Below are 22,659 nucleotides of genomic sequence, written 5' to 3'. Positions count from 1 at the left end.
AAAATAATTTAGATAAGACAAACTTTTTCATGGTTTTCCTTTTCAGGCATGCTGAAAGAAAAGGAGACAGATTTACCTCTCATTTCCATTGTACTGGTATCAATGCAGAGGATCCCAGAGAGGAATTTAAGAGGTAACAGTCAATAGCATTTATCAGGAGCTTGACAGGACAAACACAACCTTCAGACCCTCCTATGGTTAAAATATTGCTGTTCCTGGATACCTGGAACACCGAAATGAAAAACTTCTTTAAGCCCTGAGTACACTGGAAGTTCCCATAGTAAATTTACTGCAACAGAACAGTAAGTATAACTATGAACTTTTTCACTTATCACCATTTTTTTTTCCATGAAAAAATATGGGCTGCTAATATATATTATTCAAACTTCTTGCAGTCCTTAGTTTATCCAGTTAGAGTGACCTGAGTATTGTATATATCTGCTGGCCCCCAGCAAACTTCCTGGCAGGTGATGTGGCTCTGTCTCCCCTTAAGAATTCCACAGAAACACGTGCTGTGTAATGTAATCCTTCACTGTTTCCTTTCTGAGCCTACAAATTGCCATTGTGAAGAAAAGGTTGCTATTAATATAGTCTAAAGCAACTTTGTTTATTATTTAGTGGTTAATTTTATTTACCAACTGGATTAAAAGGGAGAAATAGTATTTCAATGGAAATAAGTTCTGGCCTGATAAATGAGGTAGATCGCCTATTCCCAACTTGCATGAATAATCTCATAAATATCTGTCTTAAAATTACAGAGATTTCAGGAGTTCTGGCATGTATACAAAGCCATTGACAAAGCAAAGGTTAGCTTTAGGATGAGACTTGAACCTAGGAGGAATGGAAATCTTTAACCATTGCTTAGATTATGGAAAAAGATCAGGCTCTCTTTCAGCTCTCAGATGTCTGTCCCTGTGTGCATAACAACTGCATACCTCCTAAGTCTATGTCCCCTCCCCCTGCCCCAAGCTACAGCACTGCAGGCAGTTCCCAGCCCTTGATTCCTGATATGCCAACATGTTTTGGCAGTGCTTCACTTTGAACAAATTTAAATTTCTCTTGGGAGCAGGTTTCACTGGTCTGTTCTCTGCTTCCCTCTCCTACATCTGAGTATATATCAATCCTGTGTCCTGTACTGCTCTGACATATGAAGCCAATTTTCAGAGTCACTCTTTGTTCAAATACCCATACAATTTAACTTCATATTTGGAACAGGAATGTCATATTTAACTTCAATCTCTGGAACAGGAATGAAAAAAACTAAAAGTAGCAAAAAATTTCATGTGGATACTTGTGTCTGAATGTTTGGGAAATCTAGCAGTGCGCTAGGGTTTTGCTTTTCTAGGTTTGTAAAATTCTGCTTCCCTATTTGCTTTAACAGGAAGTAACATACGTACAATAGTTACAAGAATAGTGTAAGATGTGATATTTTTCCTATTCAGGACTTATTTCCAGTTGATCTTGTCCTTATCCGAAGACCAACACTTACACTATACAAGGAACAGTACACTAAGGTTAAGTGCCACATTTCCAGGAATGCCATCCTCCTCTCAGCTGTTGGGGTTCTGTCATGATCAATCTCCTTAGGCCTTACATCTCTTTAAAGTATATTAAGGAAGTATTTCATTAAAGTGTTGCTATTTATTTGTTGGTTTTTGAGGTATTGATGATTTTGAGATTGTAAAAAGTCTCTGTCTTTCTGTTTTGTTGCTAAAGAAGAAGTCATAATTTGTTTGTGCTGGTTTTAAAGGTTGTTTATTTTTGTTTGTTTATAATATGTTCTGCTGCCCTGCTGTAGGTTTGTCTTACAGGACAGCGTGTGGGGCTCTGCCCTCAGTGGGATGTTACAAACATTATATACCAGAAACTACTTGTGCTATATTTACAATAACATGCCAATATCCATCATCTACGTTGAACAGTGTGTCCCCAGTCTAAATCAATAGAAAAATGCCAACACTGCAGTGAAACATGGAGGGCATGAAGAAGGAGAAAAAGGACAAGACACACCAATTTCCTCCATCTTGTCCCCTTGGAACCCCTAATCCAGAAACCTAAAATTTTACTTTTACACCCATGCCACACTTAATTATTACTTAAATCAAACACTCAGAGCTGTAAGATTGAAAACTCTTTTCCATGGACAGAAATCACAGACAGTGTCTCTTGGGGCTCTGTACAGGGGAGCTCCTGACCCCCTGCCAGCATCCCAGGCCTTCCAGGGCAGCCAGAGGGAAGCCCTGGATTCCCACATTTATTTGTGGCAATTTGCTTTCAAAATGAATTTGAAAATAATTGGACAGGATTTTATTGTTCTTGGAGACTCTGCCTAAAGGCAATGCCTCCCTAACCTATGTTTCCATATACTTTGGCATCACTTTGTTTAAGATCAATCTGGTAACACAAAAATGACATTGTTTGATAGGTAACTGGAAAAGGAGAGCTGCATTAGAGCACAGCACTATGTAGAAAATACCTCTGTGCACTGTGGCAGTGTTGTATATTGTAATGCCAAGGCAAAGTTCACCCATGTCATATAGTTATAGGAGAAGAGAGTAGGACACAAAATAGATTGAGGGGTTTCACAAATTTGGGTAGTTAAAATAAGGCATGAGCAAAAGCTTCATGTCACTTTCAAAGGTTTTGTGTCCAGTCACAGATCAGTCAGGGCTTAAAAAGTGAGTGATGAGAGCAGAAATGGATGAGAGTGCCTTGGAAACTGGAGCAGAACTCCAAGCTGTGACAAGCAGCTCCCCTGCCCTGCCAGACTAGGACTATTGCTTAGACTGTGTGAGATTTATTTGTGCAACTGCTGCTACTTGCTCTTTTACTTTGAGGACATGAAAGAAAGTGCAGGCAAGGGAAAGCATTGCCAGATAAAATCTCACAGGATTGGATGTAGGAGAGGATCTTGACTCTATCTGGCCCTTGGCCTCAATTTCACACAGCCAGATGAAATTGTCATCCCATGTGTGCACTCAGAGTTTATATTGAGTACAGCACTTGAGCACTGGTACTTGAGAACTGGTACAGACCGTGGTGGACATCTTTTGTTTTGTTTTAGATTTTTCTGGTTTTGTTTTATTTGTTTTGATCTGTTCATTTGTTTCTTTAATTTTAATCATAGAAGTAAATTAATTTCTCCAATATTTTGTTAGAGCTAGAACATCAGCAAACAGTGCCCACTTAGATCTTAACAAGCAACTAGCAATGATGTGTATCCCCAAAAGGGTATATCCATTCTTCTTGCTTTACTTTATTTTTATTTTTTTTTTTTTTTTGTGAGTGTCTGTAAAATATTGACATTGGCAGAGTTAATTTAAGACTGTTAAAAAGCAAGAGGTATATTATCAACCTTACAACTCTTTTTGGAATCAGATTACAATTTCCTGATTCAAATACTTTATAGTGAATAGCTTCATTGATTTCAGCAGTTCTTAGTCTGTCACAGCTGTTCAGGCTTCACAAGCATATTTGAATCTGACCCATTATGACCCCACCTTTTCAGTAGATCAGCCTCCTAGAAAAGCTTTGTACTTTTAGTTTATACCAAGCACTTCTAGCATCCCGGAATATACTGGGAAAAAAAAACTGTTCAGGCATTTTTTGTTATAGCATCCTTTCTTCCCCAGGAGAAATTGGATGCTATAATATATTTCCCTCTCTGTTCCTTATATAAAACATGGTTTATATATTTTCTCAGAATTAACAAAACAAAAATAAAAAGACTCCTCACAATTTTTGGTGACTTGAATTTTCCAGGGTTTGATCCCTTTGCAAAGGTCTGTGGTTTGGCTTTCTCTCTTCTCTTAGTATTGTGTATGTGTGTCTCATTTTCTTCAATTTCACAAAACCATTTAAGTATATCCATTAGCTTTTTTCCTCAGTTGCCAGTTTATTTTCCTTTACAAGTTACTTTAACAACTTGACTATTTAGTGCCCTCTTTTCTGCATGTTTTGGCTACCTTGTTTCCTCAGTGTCCATTCCTCAGAACCAGACTCTGTAGAATGTACCTCTGACATTTTGTCCATGTTTTCTCTCTCTCTCTCTCTCTTTTTACTAATTTCCATTTCCTCTCCTGTAACTGTCACTCTTTGCTTTTAATACTGTTTTTTGGAAAGTAAATGCTGGTTTTTTACCTCTAAGTAAAGCTGTCTTTTCTTTAATTTCCTCCCCGCCCCGGCCATCTTTTTTATTTTTCACTCGTATTATAATTACTGTGATTTACTTATGTGTTCTCATAACAAATAGCAAAATTTTATTTCATTAGACATTTTGGAATCCATGCCAAAATCATAATTGTCTTCTCAAATTGTTATTGGTTGAGAAGACACTTCCTATTTTTTTAAATGAGAACAGAGGCAGCAACAATATCTCAAGGTATTTTCTTCAGTGAAATGAGACAAATATTTTTAGTTAAATGCTTTTGTTACAGAAGAAGAAATTTTGGGCCAAAACAAGGAATTTGCCATGTTTTGACAATAGGTAAGTTATGACATAACTTCTCAATGTTATGTTGAAAATCTCTGTGAAAATACTTATATATTTGTATAGTGAATCCTTCTAGGCTCACTATGGTGTTCTCTGAATTAATCTATTAATGTCTGATTGAATGGGAGCAGTGCTGGGTTCTCTATGTGGGACCTGAAAATAGTTTTCAATTAAAGTACCTGTAAGATTTAAAAAGAAGTCCATAAGAGTTTGTGCCTGCAAGAAATTGTGCTGCTGGCTTGTAAACTGGAGTGCTTTGTGAATATTGGAGCTTCATGATTCCCAACCTGACCAAGTGTAGAGTGGGCATGGAACAGAGAGACAAGGATACCTGCTCATTGTTACTTATCACCTAGGGGACTGTCTTGGTTTTGCTCTATGTGTAGTAGATATAATTTTCACCATTTCTAGTATGATATATGTGATATTGAATATTTTTTGGAGTATACGCGTTTGTGTTAGGAGTCCCCCCCACCCTTGCAGGTGAAACCTGGTGTATGTTGAAACCCAATTTACGAGTAAAAGGATGTGGCTCAGCCAGGAAATGGGGATGGGCCATGTCTCAGAGATACGGGGGAGCCCAGGCACTGATTGTCGTGTGAATGACCCGAGATGGATATCATGGAAATCCTTGGGCAGATACATGTGTATTCCCACAAATTTCATCAAGGGATTCAACAACTCCAGACACTGAATTGTTCTTCCTCATCACCAAAAAAAAAGAAAATACCATTACCCTATGGACTCTGAATGGAAGAAAAGACTGACTGCTGAAATCTTGTCCTCAGGCGGAATTTTTCCTATAAAAAACTGCTCATGCCAGGATGGAGGTGTGTGGGCATAGGGGAAAACCTCTGCTGAGTCTGACTTCTTTGCTGCATACCCGGTGCCTACCCCAGGCTCAGTACTGTTCTTTCCTTGTGGCTGGCTAGATAGAATTTGATTGCAAAATAAATATTTAGTTTTTTTATTTTAATTTGGCTGGACAAATTTTCATTTATAACAGTTTGAAATACAGGTGTGTCTGCTAAGGGAGGTGGGAGGCTCCCTTAGAATGCAGAATGTGAACCCCCTCCCTCTGAATTATTATAATTTTGAATTTAAGGGGCTCTCAGGCAAAGATATGAGAATAGCAATAGCAATAGCAATAGCAATAGCAATAGCAATAGCAATAGCAATAACAGTTCATTACTAGTGTGTATAACAAGGCAAACAAAACAGCAGCTCTGGCATTGCCAGCGGCCAGAGGCAGAGCCCAGCCCCAGCCTGCTCAGCCGCAGGTGCTTTCCCCGTGGCCGCAGTCCCGGTCACGGCCCGCCGGGCAGGGCTGTGCGGTGATTCCAGATGGAAAGGATGGAAGAGAGGCTTTGCTTCATCTTGGCGGACAAGATGTATCAGAAGTGCTGTAGCGGTAGCTGGAACTGCGGGATGCCCCAGCAGGGCAGGGGATGTGGGGACCAGAGGCAGAAGAAGGCCAGCTCCCAGCTGGCTTATAGTGGCGGCAGTGAAATCCTTTTTTCAGGCTGCGTGTCTCACCATCCTCCTCTGAAGCCCAGAGAGCGTGAGGGATCTGCAACTGCCCCAGCCTCCATCCTTTTACCTGCTTCTAGTCTTGGTTATTACTGTCCCTCCAAGAGAAACACCCAAAACCCAGAGGATTTTCGCCTCCCCTCTGTCTCAAACACCCAGCCATCAGTGCTTCTCAGCAATTCAATGGGAAAATACTCCACAAGTAAGAAGGAAAGAAAAGAAAAGAAAAGAGAAGAAAAGAAAAGAGAAGAAAAGAAAAGAGAAGAAAAGAAAAGAGAAGAAAAGAGAAGAGAAGAGAAGAGAAGAGAAGAGAAGAGAAGAGAAGAGAAGAGAAGAGAAGAGAAGAGAAGAGAAGAGAAGAGAAGAGAAGAGAAGAAAAGAAAAGAAAAGAAAAGAAAAGAGAAAAGAAAAGAAAAGAAAAGAAAAGAAAAGAAAAGAAAAGAAAAGAAAAGAAAAGAAAAGAAAAGAAAAGAAAAGAAAAGAAAAGAAAAGAAAAGAAAAGAAAAGAAAAGAAAAGAAAAGAAAACCCCCAACAGGGACAACAAAAAATCTCAACTAGTAGCAAGAGTGTGTATCATGGAAGTGCAAGTAATTCAGTGGTGAGCTTCTTTTCCAGATCTGAACCTGGATTTTTAGGACTAATTAGTTTCATGTCCAAAGAGCATTAGAAATGTTACTCAGTTTGATTCTAGAAGAAATTTTGTCAAATACACTGTATTTAATAGGGTTTAGTGGAGATAGTTAATCACATATTTACTCTAATTAATGAAAATTAAAAGGAATGTCTTAAATTTTAATTTGGTGTTCTGCCAATTTAAGCATGAGGAATTATGAATGAGGCATATTAAAAATGAACACAGCTCTTATTTTTGTGGGTTATATAGGCCCGTTTCTCACTCCATACATTAGTTAGCAAAGTCTACTGAAAGCAGTGGAAATTTCATTATCACTTCTAACGTGGGTTTTGTAGGACATTAAAGTTTCCAACAGTTAATCACTCTGATTTCTTTCTTTGCAGGTTCACCTTTCGTGAAAGAGCATGGAAGAGGAAAGGAACAACAATAAGAGTGAATTATGAACTCCTGAAAGCTGAGGACAGACACTGCTTGTATTGTGGAAGCTGAATTCACTTATCTTGATTAGTGCTGGGCAGCAGTGATCACATGCATGGGCTTGTTGAAGCAGTTGTAGCTTATGTATTAATTGTTCCTGTTCGTCCGTGCAACATTTTAAGAGTAACACAATCAGCACTGTTAAAATCTGTCAGTTGTTTTAAAACTGGTGTCCAGAGTTCCTCACTTTCCACATCCTCCAGCATCCTCCAAACTAGTTTACCAATAGTGAACATCCTTCTCAGTTCCGACATGTGCATTTATGGCTCTTGGATGGAGTACCAGCCATTCAGCCACCCTCTCCCTATGCTGCCTGTGCTACTATTACCCTTATATCAGGTAGTTTCTGAAGTCAATATACCTCAGTAACTTTTTAGGTACTTACCTGAGCAACTTAGTATCTCTGTGAGCATCACCCCACTGGCACAACTGCAACTGTATCTCACAAATGTGTCAAAGATCTTAATTACATAGTCTCCAAAGTGCTTGGGGTTCTCTGACAAAAGTGATTTCAATATGCAAAATACTGCAGAAAAATAACTAATGTAGATAGCAGAGGTCAGTCCTGTCTACCTACATTAACCTAATAGCCTGTGCTTTTCCTCTTTCCTTCACCATTTGCCAAAAACAAATAGGGTTTGTTTTTCCTTTGATCCCATGGATTTGACAGTGAAAGATTATTTTCAGTTTGTCATCTTGAATCTTCCCACTTTCTTGGTGGTGTGACTCATGCATGAGGAAGATCTGTATTTGTGGATAGATGTCTTTTTGAGGAATGTCCAGATTTGCAGGTGACACCTGCAAATTTCATGGAAGACTTCTCCAGAATCTCTTCTATGACACTGATAAATATGGCTGGCCAACAGGACATTCCCCACATATATCTGGACTAGTAATCACCATTTATACTACCAGTGATATTAGAAAATCATGTTATTTGCTTTAAAGAAAAGAAACAAAATCTAAGATCTTGGAGAAACTGGCAGACTAGAGATTGCACAGAGAAAATCACAGCAATGTTCATGAGATGTGAAGTGATTCTCATCAGGAGACAGTCCATTTACTGCGACTAATGATGCAAACTTAATGATGCTAATATTTGAAAATCTTGAAATTTATTGTTTCTGTCAGGTCTTGATCACTAGCATATCTGACTAAAAACAAGGGACTGAATTTTGAATTTTTTCAGCAGTTTCATGGAAGAAATAAAAACTAATTAATAACTTCATACATCTTAAAGAGTGTTCCAAACTACTTTAGCAAATCTGCAAATAGAGAAATTAGGGTTGTTAGAAGCAAATAATCAAATTTCTGGTAAGGACTACTCTGATAATGTTATTGACATCTTAAGGACAATGTCAGAAGAGTGTTCTGTGGGACAGACTTCTCCACAGCTCCTATGAGCTGTATTATTTAAAAAACCCCAACAGCCTTCATATCTAGTCTTTGGATTTTTACGTATTTTTAGAAAATTAGGCAATTGATGGACTTCCAAGAGGAATAGTAACAAACCTGAAAATATATGCCTAAATATTTCCATCAAGGTCTTACCCACTATCAATACTATGTGTTGTATTAATTACATAATATTATTATGGCTCTTCAACAGGCACACAGAATAAAGCAGCTAAGGACTCTTCTGTGAAAACTGCAATGACCACCCTACCTGTGGAAAAACACACCTCCACTCTCCCTGTGGAAGAAATACTTGAATGACTTTGCAAAAAACAAACATTTAAATGCAGCTCATTAGAAAGCCAGTATCACTGTGACTGCCTGCCTGCCTTGGAGGCTCTATGTTTTCTCTGCCCTAGTGAGGCTTCTCTGTGTCTTTTTTTTTCTGGTAGGCCAGTTTACATTAACACTTCAAATGTGAAAACCCTTGCCTTGCCTTGCCTTGCCTTGCCTTGCCTTGCCTTGCCTTGCCTTGCCTTGCCTTGCCTTGCCTTGCCTTCACTTCCCAGAACTTCCCCTCCTGGAACTTCCTAGAACTTCCCTTTCCCTTTCCCTTTTTTTGGTGGAAATCAAACAAATCTTTAAAATTGCAAGGGCAGTAAGGTGCCTACAAAACTAGTACCTTGATGCAGAACTAGATGGATGTCCAGTTTCATCCCAGACAGTCCATCAACAGCCTAACCACGGCTCAGTCCTACTCCAATGTTGCTTATATTGTCCTCTGACATTCACCAAGAAGCCATATGTTGCTGCCCAAGGAATTTCTTCCTCAGGGATCACCTTTAAAGAGGGAGGCAAAAGTCAGTGTCCTAAAGAAAATGCACGTGTATGCCACCTAATGAAAGATTTATTTTTTAAAAAAGTGATAAATCAAACTTTTGTTGTTGATTATATAAACATGGGGAAATGGGAATTGGACTGCCACCTCATCTCATATCAGCCTGATTTTTCCTAGATTGAGGAGAAAAAAAATAAAAGAAAAAATATTCATAATGTTTGTTTTTTCTATATGAATTCCTTCAGGTGGGCTTCTGCTAATTCACCCCCTGCCCATTCATCTGCCAGAATAAGTATTCAAAACATGACTTTTTTTGCTTGCTTCCTGCAGTTGAACGACTGTTTATTTCTCTTCATTTTGTGTTGCCAGTGTAACAGAGAGGACTCATGTACTTTTGACAATCAGTGTCATATATTATGCTTGTTTAAATGCACATACAAGCTAGAGAATAATCATAATCATAATCATTAATGAGAATAAAACCACCTCAATTCCAAAGCATTTGCAGTCTGACAATTTAATAAAAAATTTAGTATAAATTGTTTGGGTCAATCCATTTAGACTCCAAAAAAATTTAGGCTCTGAGGACTTAAACAGGCAACTAAAGGGCAGTGGCTGAGAGTCTGATGGGCAGAAGAATTCATCCATGTGTAAACAAACATAGGAAAGCTTGAAGGTCTTTATGGCAAAGTTTGCATTCAACACCTCTTTCAGGTTTTAAGCTATTGCCTGATTTCTTTTTGTGACTAAAAGTGAATTCCAGTAAAAATTCCAAAAAGTCCCAACTAAATATGTCTGATTTTTTTCCCCTTTGATTTCAGCTTTCCTACCTACCTATGCTTCTGTCTGTTAAATGGAAATTACTGGGTTTATAATAGGAAAAAGGGTGATTTTCAGCTGTTGATCTGATTTTTGTTAACAGAAGTTTGACTACAAGACATTCATAGGAATTTGATCAAGGTTTAGATTTGAGGAACTAGCATAAAAGAAAAAAAGTGCTAATGATGAAGATATTGAATTGTGTGTGTGAAAAGTGCTCAGGTAGATTATTTAGGATATGTTATCTGGAGGGACAACAAGTAGAAATGCGCTGATAAAATTATTAGGACTTGTGCCATTAGTTCTGCCTTAAATTGTTCAGGGCAAATGAGGGGCATGAGTACCTCACACTTTTTTGTTGCTAGCTTTCACTAACCATGCAGGAATATCTTTTATTCACATATGACTGTATTTTCCGATCAGCTAAAGCTATGTGTTATTCTTCTGCAAAATATCTTTTCTACTTACTGATTAGAACAAAGCAGGCATTATCTTTTTGCCACAGCACAAAGTGAAATTCTATATAATCCCCACATTATGGTTCCTGTTCCCTCTAGTTTAATCTATAATACTGAGTATTTGTTATACAACAAAAAACTACATTTTAAGAATTGTCACTTTTTGTAATTCCTTTTTGTGTTTGGAGCATCACAGGCATTGTGGCTCCAGTTCAATCCAACTGCAGCTGGAAAATGAAATATAAGCTGAAAATACTATAAAAAAGGAAATTTTTATCCTTAATCTTGTGTAAGGTTTTTACATTCTGCAGTGGAGCTATTGGAACCTAAAAGAGACTACAATTGAAAATTGAGGAGTTTTACAGCAATTTGTAGTTCCTCTTATCCATCCTGGCTATGCCTATGAGTCCTAATCATTAAAGAACCTTTGTAAGGAGACCTTGCTTCACCCAGGGACCTACAAAAAAGCCTGCAGAAGCTTTCATGACAGGACGGCTCTGTATTGAAAGAAAGGATGGTGGGTTAGCGGCAGCAGGGAGGATGAGGACAAGAATGGCTCAGTAGATAAAGGCATCTGTTTAAAATGTTGGCAACCTAGATTGTAGTTTCTCTCCTGTAGTTGGTTTTGGGGGAAGTCCTGGGCATATCTCTTACTCTGTGGTGGAGGTGGTTGACCATGTAATGGGGAGAACAGGCCCGTGGAGAATGACAGCAAGGATATTCACAAAAAAAGGAAGGAAGGATGTGGGATAAGATTATTCCATACCAGATAACATGGTTTCCAGGAAGGGTCAAGATGACCAATGCTCTGCTTCTATGAAGATCCATCAGGAAAACTAGACATCTCCTGGATTAGCCTCTTCAGGACCTTTATGAGCTTCTGGGAAGCCAAGAACTGGCAGAACAAGCTTTGTTATTAGTTACTTGGATCTGTGTGTCAGTAGCATGTATGCAAAGCGGAAGAACCACCTCTCCCTCTGCTTTCAGTTATGAAAATTCTATAATTTATATAGGCTGCATGTCAGGGCTGAATAAAGGCATATAAAATTTGAAAATATGCGTTGATAAATAATCATACTGCCAAAATAATTTGTACCACATCTAATGCTCTTAAACATTGCTGTGGGTGAATCTGAAAGACAGAAGTAGTATTTTTATTTTATGCTAATATGCTATAAAATGTCTTAGAAAAACAAGAAAGTCCCTCTTCAGAACATGTTTATTTTCCTTGATATGATTTAGAAGATTCTCATGTGACAATCATTCATGTTGCATTTGTAAAATTAGGTCTATGAGAATAGCAGTACTATAACACATTACAATCTGAAGTTTCTTGAGCAGCAAAAAGCCACTAATACAGTGCTTCACAGTGGAGCATTTAAACAGTTTAGAGAGTAGCTTTCATGCACAGTACTTTAAAGGACTTCTACAAGCCATGTTTGTAGTGCTTTTGGAAAAGCATGGTAATACTGAGGGGACAACTCACCGGTAAGCTGCCTGTCACTGAGTGATCATGTTGCATTTTCAGCAAATCCAGGTAGGAACATTTTCAAGGAAATTTTGGATACTTCTCCTTTTGCCCAGAAACAGCTTAGCTATTTTTAGGGATATTTTCCATTGGCCTGAAGCACATTTCAGTTTCTGTAGCTTGATGGAGAGTGGCATATTGTGTGTTACATTGAATTGAGAAAATGTCTATGTTGCATCTTGTCTGCATTTGGCACAGAGGGATGAGACACTGAAGGATGCTGAGATGCTCATATTTCCTCATACTTGTGCCAATTTGTATGCAACACAGATATACCATAAATAAAATGTAGGGTATTGGATCCATTCTGCCCTCATTTAACCTTGTGACACTTTGATGGCATTTGATTTTATTGTAGGAGACTGGAATCAGTCCCAATGTGTCTCAGCCATAGGATTTATGGTACTTAAAAATAAAGCACTGTTGATACTGTGTGAAGACCTCCTATAGTGATATTTTTTTTTTTTTTTTAAACTAAAGATGTCAGGAATGCACCTGCACTCCTCATGGGGTTGGAGAAACAGACTGTCCAGTGAGGAAATACAGTTCCAATTTGTTGTGGTTTGACATTGGCCAAATGCCAGGTGTCAAGACTTTAAATCCCAAAAGTCTTTCACTCACCCTCTTCTGCTATAACTGTGCAGAGGAGAGGGAAAAATATATTCATGAAGGGCTCATGAGTTGAGATGAGGACTGGGACAAAAGCACTCTAAGGGCAAAACAGGTCCAATTTTAAAGGTGCAAGTTAAATTTATCATTAACAGACTCAAAGGAAGATAATGAGAAGTACAATAAGCCTTTAAAACCCCTTTCCCCCCCCCGCCCCCAGCTCATCCCTCCTTCCCACTGACAGTGTAGGGAGGCAGAGTTTGGGGGTTTTGTTCAGTTGTCACTCGGGATCTTTTTCTGTTCATTCAGGGAGAGGAGTCTTTCCTCTGCTATGCTGTGAGGACCCTCCCATGGCAAACAGTTGGCAAAAAACTGTTGTGGCATGGGTCACATCCATGGGGTGCAGTCTTTTAAGGATAGGCTGTTCTAGTTTGGAAGTAAGGGCCTTTTCTCTCTGTTTCTGGAAGCAGGCTCTCTCTTGATTTGGGTCTCCCAGTAGATTACAGCTTTCTTTGGTATCTACCCACACTAGCCTGAGCAGTTTTCCCACGGGCTGTGAGTGGATCTCTGCATCCCTTATGGACATCATGCACTGCAAGGGGACAGTTTGTTTCACCATAACCCTCACCACAGCCTGCAGAGAAATCTTGGCTCTGATGCTTGGAGCACTTCCTCTCCCTCCTTCTCCACTGACCTTGTTGTCCTCATTCAAATGTCCTCATTCCCTTTTTGACTAGAAGAAAAACTTGTAGGTACCATTGCCAACAAGTTCCACTAATTCAGAGATTATTTCAAGATCCCACAGTGCCAAGAGCTGCTAAGTTCTGCAAATTGTTTGCCATGTTTTTGCTGCCATTCAGGTGGCCCCCACCACCGTCTTGTGGGACATGGTGGCTGCTGTGGCACTGGCACTATTTAATGCCTCTCTTAATATGGGACACTGGGAAAAGGATGCCACTGCCACCCCTGCCGTTCTGCCCATGGCACAGCTGGCTAGGGGCGGCCAGGCTGGCAAGGCTTGCCACAGGCCCCAGTGGCAGTTCCTTGCCATCCCCTGGAGAAAAAGCTGCCCATGTGCTGCTTTGATTTTCTCCTTAAATATGTCATCAAAGAGGTATTACCAACCTTGTTAATTGGGCAAGCAGCATGTTCATCTTCAGAGCCATCAGAAATTCGCTGTGTTGCTTGTAGCAGCTTCTCACAGAAGCTCCCCCTGTGGCCCTCCACCACGGCTACCAAAAAAACAAAAGCAAGACACAGAAGGTGTCTTTCGGGAGGATGGTGGGGATATCTTCACCTATTTCCTTTCATTCCTATCACACACTGCTGGGATGTGATCAGATTCAGTTTCTTCTATTCATCTTGAGACTAGATGGGCAGATGAGCTGCATGGCTAGAAGAAAATGGGCTCCAGGGAATCAGCTGCAAAATTTCTGTTTGCTGTTTTCCTCCTCAAATCTTGTATCAGATTTGGGGAGAATAATAATGTTCTTAGACACTCTGTTTTAATCTATATAACTAGCACAATTAATGTAAGTCAGCTTTATATCACTGACTGCAATGTGGACAATTAAACAATTTGCTTTGAGATACAGAAATTGCAGGGATATTCCAGAATAAAATTGCAGTGATTTTCCAGATCCGGTGTGTGTGGAAGAGGACTCTGCACTCAGTAGCAATCTATCTTGCACTGCTTGATGCAGACCACCAGGCTGAATTTGCACAAGGATTACATTACTACTAACCTCATAACTGACAGTGATGGAGTAACAGGGGCCTCATGAGCTAATTCTGTAACTCAGCCACTAGAAACAGGAGATTTTAGTTTTTAAATCTGCACTTATTTTTCAACCTTTAGTACATCTTTATTCCCTCAGAAAATGCTACATCTCTTATGTAAAGATCTGAGCAACAAACAAAAAGATTTTCTGATTTAAATTGAAAAGATCAGCCACAGTCTGCTTGACAAGCTGAATGGCACATTGAAGTCACTTTTGATTTATTTATTTTAGGATATCTGTCCCTATCACAATTGTTTTCTTTAGCCCTTGAAAATGAGTGGAGGATGCATTTTGGCTTTGTGTGTTACTTAGCTGAAATAGCAAATTAAAGATTTTCAAAAGTTCTTCTAAACTATTTTTCAAGTGAATGAGTTAATTAAGTCCGTTGAAAGGCAACATTTTAAATGACTCTTAGAAACAGCTTTTTAATGGCAAATTGAGGCCCTGTCTTCAGCAAGTTCCATGAATCCAGGATAGGACTTGAGTCAGGAAGAAATATCAGAGAATTGATATTTAATCCTATCATATCAGCTGGTGGTGAATCAAGTAGCACCTCATTAGGAGTAATCCTTTCCACCATGGAGTGAAGCTGCCATAAGTATTTAGTGCCCTCACAAAGTTCCCATCACTGCCTGATGTGTAATCTGATGCTGTACATATCTTAAAAATAATAAAGACACAAACCATGTTTTTCTTTTTATTTCCTATCTGTTCAAATGCAGGTTGTAACATGCAGCATTGTCAATGCTCATAACCATGACACTTACATTTCGTGAGTCAAATTTAGAATTTGAATGTCACTCAAGTGGTTTGTGAACACTTTATGGCATAGATTTAATCCAGAAAACCTGAAAAAAACAGATAATTTAATTTTCTAGTAAGTTTACCAGATATAGGCTGTGAGGCATGGAAATATTTTGAGCATGTTCTATGTTTTTTTAATGAAGTGTTACTTCAATGAGAGGTGGATGTTACAGTGCAGCTGTTGCTGTACATAGCAGTGGCTGCTGTGCTCTTCACAGAGCATCATGCGCTGGCTCCAAGTGAAGCTCCAGGACTCCAGACAAGGATGGCTGGCAGCAAGCAGGAGATTGTGACAGTTTTCTTGTTCTGGTTTTTATTTTCCCTCTGCAGTGGATAAATCCCTCAAAAATTTTGGAATTAAAATTTCAATATTATTTGGGCACAAAAATATTGAGACTGGATATTTTTTTCTTTCTGCCTTTGCAGATGTATAAACTGTGGATTTGTGTCTCACAGGACTTCTATGAGTGGGATTCTATGAGTTCTATAAGGGGAACTGCTGGAGTCTTTGCCTAACAGCGTGTGTTTGCTTCTCATTCTGTTACCTCCTCCCTGCATGTTAATCTTCTCCACTGGTGATGTTTTGTGGAGACACAAGATTTATGTGTTCCATGGAGACGCAGACCAAGTTCTTCCTTTTAGTGTGGAGCATCTAAAGGTATGGGGAACTTGTTGTCAACAGTAAAACAAATGTGCATCAAATCACTAAAGCACTTGTGTGCAGTGCTCCCTCCAAATATCTGAGAACCAGAAGTATTGTTATTCAAGTGTTTCTGAAGCAAATGAAGCAATAGAATATGTCTATAAATCTTTGCTCATGAGCATGGGAAGTGGTAGTACTCAGACTTAATATCTGAATGGTACCTGACATGGGTAGATGAAACTAGAGTATTTGGGTCTTCATTTCCCAAGTAATCCTTGTAGATGGAAAATCACACATTTTCCCACTGAAAGAAAAGTGTACATGTTAGTGTTTTATTTGTTCAGGTGTTTTTCCCCCCCAGTAGAAAATCACCTGTAGAGTCCTATATAGGACTCTGTGTGGCTTCAGAAACTTGGAAGTAAATTAAGTACTCTGTTGATCAGGGCCATACACATATACTAGTTTTTAGGAGCAAGATACTTTTAAAAAGCTGCTACTGTCTGAATTGAAAACAGAGGAGACTCTATAGGATGTCAGCATCCCAAGGCCTCTTAGACCTGGAGCCAGCTAGCAGGTAACATCAGAGATTAGAAATAGATTTTGTTTGGAAGGAATTATTTTAAAATTATTTGATAAAACAGAGACGTGTTATAAAATAGCTGAGGTAAATTACTTTATCCTGGGAAAGAAGATATATCTTTTGTTTGAGTGGCAATGGCTCAATATTTCATACTTTGCTCTTATTATGCCTATATGCATTTAAAGTCAGATAATAGATATACAGAAGTAAAAAAAAAAAAAAAAAAAAAAGTTCAAAAGTAAAAAGAAGGAAGCCTTGTATTCTCCAGGACATTGATTAATTTATATGATTAGGAGTAGGAGCTAATATATATTTATACTTTAAATAAAATACAGAGTGAAACAACCTACAATTGACTTGGAAAGATGGAATCTTTGGTGTTAAGCTTTTTAAGCTTTCCTGGGAGGTGGTGAAAAATTTTGGCTTTTAGCAACATCTCTAGGAACTGACTATGTCTTGTGATTCATTCCTATTCAGCCATAGAGAATTAAGGAATTTTTCCATTCTTTCTTAACTTTAACTCTGCTTCACCCACAGTCCTGTGCACATACCACAGCCCTCAGTGAGGGACAAACAGCACATGATATTGTTCAATTGTCCTAGGAGTATGTTTCAGAGTCTGGAGCCCTTTCCAACTTTCCAGTCTCTTATGAAACCTGAAGTAGGATGTAAAGAAAGAAAATCAATTTCTCCAGCAGCTGGATTTAAACTTGGAATTTTTACCTGACCCAGAATTTCCTGTCCTTTGTTTTGCACCTTGTAGTACCTCTGAAATAGCCATTGGTTTGTTCCTCCTTTGTAAAATTTACTGTGTCTGACAGTAGCTTGAAATCTTAACTAGAACAAAAACATCACTGTAATTGTTGGGAGCCATTATTGTCTTTCCATATTTCCTTAATTAGTTTTTAACAGAATGAATACTGTGAGTTCTTATAATTCTTCTGAAGATTGAACTCTGCTCTAGAAAGCTAATAGCTCAGTCAGTGTTTGACCTTTTGAAGATGTGTTAAATACATCTAAAACTGTATTTTCATCAAACTGTCTCTTCTTTATGTAGCTTAGATCCCGATACAGGAGTCCTCGACAGCATAGGTATTACAGTCCATGTTGAAAAGTGTTATTACTTTATTAATATGGCAAAACTACAAAAGTACTTGAATTCTTTTTATCCTCTGCTGAAATCAAATCCAGTTATACATAATGTCAACAGTTTTCTAACTTACATGTATCTGGAATTGAGCCAAGAAACTGTATTTTTTGCTGCCAGAATTAGAAGAACACACCAAAACTATTTCAATACTCTACAGCATTCTCATTAAAAGAACAGAGCCCTTGACAATTTCCACTCTTATTTTTAATTATTAATCAGCTTATATTGATTAGGCTTATTTGTTTTAAATACATTACTGAGTCTCTCTTTGCCACATTTAGCCAGATACATTTGGGCTGTCCTCTGGAGGTAAATTTTCCCACCTGAGCCTGTGGAAGGGAGGGCAGTGGCATGATGAAAAGCATTAAAAGCATTATCCCATATGTCAGGACCTGCATGTGGATTTCTCCCGTTACTTGGCTCAAATCCATCTTGCAGCCTTTGTAGTGCGTGGATGTGCACTCCCCTTGCACCTGCATGGTCACTTTGTGCATGGTCAGCAAAACACTCTTTGCTTTTTAAAATGTCTGGCTGTCTTGTGTCATTAACCATTAATATTTCAGTCTCTCACAAGGAAGAAGACAGTAAAAGACACATTCTCAGTGTTTTTAATTGCACAGTATGATTATGAACAATCCTCCTGAAAGGAAACAAAACAAAAACAAACAAACAAACAAACAAACAAACAAAAAAGCAAAAAATAAGTGACACTTCTGTCTCTGTAACTTTTAATTTCGTAAAAAAACCATTGCGTTTATGCTGATGTGAGTATACCATAGTGGTAAACTCACAGAGCACAGTCAGAATAGAGATATTCCTCAAAAGCTCAAATGCAGAAGTGGCATGTGGTTCTCTGTGCATTTTCCAGATAAATAGTAACATTACATATGAATTATTGCAGGAAGTTTGTGGTTTCTTAGTCTCAGGCAATACTTTCAGAACATTTCTATTATGTTAATGTGCAGTAAGGGCTTTAGGGTCCATCCTAATAATTATGAGGATGTTATCACCAGCAACTGCAGGAATATTTGAGGAAGTCTTGGCCACATGCTCCTTTCTATAACCTGTCTGCAGACACTGATTTCCCATCACCAGTGGAGAGCAGGTAGAAGCTGGATATGCCTCTGCTCAGAGCCAGGGTGGCTTCTCTTGCAATCTGGAGTTCTAATGTTTATATAAAACATATAAGCCCCATGTTATTTGATTTCATGATTCTTTATGATGTCGACTTATTCCCTTAATACACAAGACTAATTTATTATGTCCTTCAGGCACTCCAATATTCCGGTACCCTCACAAGGATTTCTTGACTGGTGTCCCTGGTCTTCAGTTTTCAATCCAGCAATTCAATGTATAGGGTTCATGTTCTCTATATTACTGCTTAAGTGCAACCCTGCTAAAATTACTGCACCACCACTGAGGTTGAATGAATACAAGATAAGAAATGCAGTGTGACAATTTCAAAGGAAATGACAGAGTGGTTTAATTAGACCCTCTGTGTGTGCTGATTGATTTCTAGAGAAGTTTTTGTTCTAGTGTAGGAGATGTAGATGGTAGTGTCAGAGCTAGGATTATTTCACATGTTTTTATTGATAACTCCAAAAAGACTAGAAGAGCAAGGGATTAGAGGATCACACAGAAAATGAAGAGATTGACAAGTTCAGGTTAGCTGTGTATTTTTCCCATTTTTACTAATGCACTATGTGTAGTAACTCAGAGAAGCAGAATGAGCATGCTGCAACATTACCAGATTGGACTGTTATATGTTATTGGACCCAGTTATATGAATAATTCATATGACCTCATCCAGTCATGGATATTGAACATATTGAACATCTACAACATCCAAACCAAAATATGATATTGTTATTTACTGTTGAAATGAACATAAGGTGAAGGAATCCCAAGATCTACAGAAAAAAGTGAAAGTGTCTGTAATCCAAGGCTAATATTTTGAAAGCATGAGAAGCTAGGGTTTTTTTGCAGCTGCTGCAGCAGTCTGGAAGGGAGAGCTGAATGAAGTTGTAATGCAGCTCAGTGATGCACCCAAGAAGGAGCAAATGAACCTATCAGCTAGTCACCAATGAAAGGAGATTCCTTATGTATCAGTTTTGCCAGCTCAGGCATAGGTTGACAAGCAGGCAATAAACAAAGATACCAATAAACAGAAAGTCAATTATGTTGTTTTCCTTGGGTTTTTCAAATATGTAAAGAAGGACAGTCTGGAATTGCATGATCATGGTACCTGAGACATTTCTGCTTGTGAAAATAACAGATTTCTCACCAAGAATATTAACCAGTGTTCTTAGGGACCCTCTGGGTGACTGATGGAGTCAGGAGTCATGATCTCCTAGCTCTGTCCATACAGAAACACTGCCATCCTTACTGGCAGTGACTTAATGCCTGGTTCTGATGCTTAAACTGTGTCAGAGTAGAACAGCTTCCATAAGGAAAGTGGTTACTGGTGGCCTGCACTAGAGATGATCTCTTGAAAATTTCAAGTGCCACTTTTTTGAGCTTTTCTTTCAAAAGCAGACTAAGTTTTGACACATGTCCTTTGCAACATTCACATTCATTTTCTGCACTGGCTTGCTTTGCTGATGTATCTCTTTTCACCTGCAGAGTAAGACGTAATGTTTCTTTTACATTCAGTCTTTCATACCACTGACCGGCAGCAGCTGCTAAGTCTGAGAATAAAACTAAGCAGCAGGACACATCATTCTTGGTAAATGCCCCAATTCCCGTCTGAAAGCCAGAGCTGCTCACTTTACTCTTTATTGTGACACTTCTCAGGCAGATAGCTGTTTCTTTCTGGCTGTTTACTGTGCAAGATACTGCCCAAAAGGCATTAGATGTAAACAGTAATTTACAGTACAGGGAATGAACCACTCTCTGTGCGTTTACTGTATAAAATTTGGGCAAAATCAGCAGTGGGTGATTGCCAAGTTTGAGCTTTGCATATTCTTGATGCATGTGCATAAATGAATATAATTCCTTTCTTCTTTTTTTTCTTTTTTGGCAGATGGCCACTGTGTACAAGCCTGAAAGAAATGATTCACATCAAAAGCTTTCCTTGGAATACATGTTATGCAGCAGACCAGCCCATGACAGTGAAGTACAGCGAAAGTTTACACAGAGACTTCATGTGTGTGATACATGTCTTGTATTTTCATCCTGTTCCTAGCAGATCACCCTTTGATCTGCTCATTACTCTCACTCGTGCTGAAAGGTTTCAGCTTTCCTATACAGAAGCTAGAAGCTAGAATGAAAGCTTTTATTGCCTCAGCATGTTAGATTTCCAGACTCTCACAAAGAGAACGAAGGAAACAGACCAGATGCTCAGTCAGATATGACAGCTTCAGTATCTCTGTGTTTCCAACAGAACTCTCTTCTCAGGGCAAATAGTCAAACCCCATGCACTGTTACACACTTCGTAGTTTTTCCCATCTTGCAGTCTAGTTTTCACTGTCACTGTAGAGGGATGCAAAATGTATTTATCCAAGGTCAGCAAGTCACACATGTGCCACAGGCCCAATGATAGTGCTAGAGAAGAAACCATGTCTGGCTATTCATAACGACCCCAGAATCAGTTGTTTTGCTTGGTGGCAAAGATTTTTCAAGCTACTTTTTAAAACTAGACAGAATATACACTCTTGCCTCCAAGTCATTACAAGTATTCTCAATTTTATGAGGAGTCCTTACTGTGAAGATATTATAAAATTTACACTTGGTCAGAGGATTATTTTGTTCCTTCAGAAAATAGTAGGAGATAGACAATTTAATGTCAAAATCTGGCAAAATAGATTTTCTTTTTCTTTCTATAATTTACCTATAGCAATGATCTTGCTATAATGCAACTGTTTACTTCTTTGCTCTTGTCTTGATTTCAGATATGTTTAGATAATTTAGGTTCTGATGAAGGCTCTGAAAACTGAAAAATTGCATAAGGAAAAAAATGTATTTAATGGAAATTTTTTTGCTAACTCCTTTTATGTATCTGGGCTTGATACTTGAAGTTCTAGTTAGCTAATAACTTTTTTTTTTTTTATTTAGAATACCCTTATTTTCTCCATTTGCAACAAGACAAATTTTCTTCTCTGTAAGAATTGTCTCAAAATAATGACAAATGCTTTACAGTTACATCATCAAGCCATTCATCTAAAGCAGATACATTTCCTTACTTTGATAGGGCTTGATTGCAAGTTTGTATCACATCATTCCATCAACCCCCAGAACAGAGAACATCAACAAAACAGTCTTATGAACATTTATTTTTTGGTTTTCACTAACTTAATATATAGAGTTGGAAATCTGTTAGGGCAATACACTGATCTTATGAAGAAATGATCTGCCAAATCTCTATAGAGGAAACACTAGGAAAATTTAAACTGTTAAAAGTAATTACTCATCTAAAAACATTTGAAAATTGTGAATGGAAAGGATCAATAGTAATATGCAGGAAAAACAAAAGTAAACAAGCTTCTGTCTATTTGAGTAATGCCTATCCAATGGTAGATTTTCTTATGTAAAATTAAATGGCATTAGTCCAAATAAACTGTGAAAGGATTAAAGTGTTTTTCAACATGGGAGTGGCAATATTATTTGTGCAGACTGCTTTTTCTTGAACTGATCAGAGTTTAATTTTTCCACTCACCTTCAGGCCTGATTCCAAACATCCCCCTGCCAGTGGAAAATCCTTATTAGCTTTGACTCACAGAACATGTGAAAGCAGGGAATTATTGAAAAATATTGCTTTATTTTAGGACTTGGTCCATTCATTTACTCTGTATAGCTGATACCTCTTGCTTGAATTAAATTCTCATCAATAGTGCTGCAAATCTATCCTTGTTCAAGATGTCTATAAATTATACTCCTCCTGGACATTTGAGATCAGGAAAAGCCTTGGGTTGTCCTATATGC

The 22,659-nt window shown here is 38.3% G+C and overlaps 1 long non-coding RNA gene across 1 annotated transcript in view; it reads left to right on the top strand.

Annotated features, from left to right (window-relative positions):
* The window catches only part of LOC146763680 (uncharacterized), a 66,567-nt gene extending 44,232 nt beyond the window's left edge, over window positions 1-22,335 (top strand). Inside the window, exon 2 of the long non-coding RNA XR_014951250.1 lies at window positions 47-22,335. This is a non-coding gene — a long non-coding RNA (uncharacterized LOC146763680). The remainder of the gene's footprint in view (window positions 1-46) is intronic.
* The last annotated feature ends 324 nt before the right edge of the window (window positions 22,336-22,659 follow it).

Source organism: Lonchura striata, chromosome Z, assembly GCF_050655825.1.
Source record: "Lonchura striata isolate lonStrDom1 chromosome Z, ASM5065582v1, whole genome shotgun sequence".
NCBI classification, from domain to species: domain Eukaryota; kingdom Metazoa; phylum Chordata; class Aves; order Passeriformes; family Estrildidae; genus Lonchura; species Lonchura striata.
Note: the sequence above shows the minus strand (reverse complement) of the source record. Positions and strands in the feature narration are given on the sequence as shown.